The 1,149-nt window shown below is 38.7% G+C and overlaps 1 non-coding gene across 1 annotated transcript; it reads left to right on the top strand.

Moving 5' to 3' along the window:
- Positions 1–74, top strand: Trnat-agu. Its single transcript has one exon. It is a non-coding gene; the product is annotated as a tRNA-Thr (tRNA).
- Positions 75–1,149: the final 1,075 nt, after the last annotated feature.

A 1,149-nucleotide genomic window follows, 5' to 3' on the forward strand; every position in this document is an offset into this window, starting at 1 on the left:
GGCGCCATGGCTTAGTCGGTTAAAGCGCCTGTCTAGTAAACAGGAGATCCCCGGTTCGAATCCGGGTGGTGCCTGCCACCTTGTTTTGGAGGGAGCACATTTTGAATGAACTATGGGTTTTGAGAATTTATTAAATGGGGGACATTTTCTTTCACCTTTTTCCCCTTCTTTTTATGCTTCTGCCCAAAAAGCCCAATATTATAGAAATAATGAATGTTTGTGAGTGCAATGGTAAGACTAAGAATAATGACATTTCATCTGTCACCGAATTAAATTATTCTTTCCATTGCACGAATGTGAAACATTCATTATTTGTTTTAGGCGAAGTAAAAAAAAAAAACATGTTTGGCGTCCCCGCCCGCTTCCTTTCTTAGAGGCCACCTCCTTTTTTTTTTTTTTTTTTTTTTTTAAATATGGTGCAATTGCACAGAAGAGATGTTCGGTTCTGCATAGTTACACCATTTTGGTCTCATTTTCTGTTGCATCTTGCCCATAAGAAGCCAATATGTCATTTCCTGAGTCCAAGTGGCGGCCATTTTTAAAAAAGCTGGTTACCATCTTGAAAAATAGCCCGGCCGCGTTGTCTTCAAAAATGGGTCGGGCGGCCATTTTGAAAGGAAAAAAAAAAGGGCCTCCTCCTTCCTTTTTGTCAAAGAGGCAGGACGCTAAACATGTTTTTTTTAATTTTGCCTTATATAACACCGGAATAAATCCTCGTCATCTGATTGGTTGACTTTTAATACCAATTTATTCAGGTTAAAAACTGTTTGAAAGTTTGACAAGGAAGTTCATCACACTGTTCAACAGGTTGAGAATATGCATATTTAAGTATTCTCTAGTCTGGTTCCCAGACCAAAAGATTCTGACTATTCCTGATGAATCTAAGGTCCGGTAGCCTCTGGTAATTACGTCACGTGACAAAAACGGGAGGAATGCCTCCTTTTTCCGAAAATTTCCTAAGTTTGCCGAAGTCGTTTCGTCGACAATCGGATAGCACGCCCAAGTATTTCCGAGTATAAAATATAGGTTTAATTAACTGCTAATTGCTTATTAATTTTATTTTGAATGAGTTGATAATTAATATTCATAAATACCTAAGACAGTTAAGGCATTCATATTGGTCGAGAGCCCGCACGTGGCCGGTCTTAA

The sequence above is a fragment of the Patiria miniata genome, unplaced genomic scaffold, assembly GCF_015706575.1.
Source record: "Patiria miniata isolate m_02_andy unplaced genomic scaffold, ASM1570657v1 HiC_scaffold_8, whole genome shotgun sequence".
Taxonomy (NCBI): Eukaryota; Metazoa; Echinodermata; class Asteroidea; order Valvatida; family Asterinidae; genus Patiria; species Patiria miniata.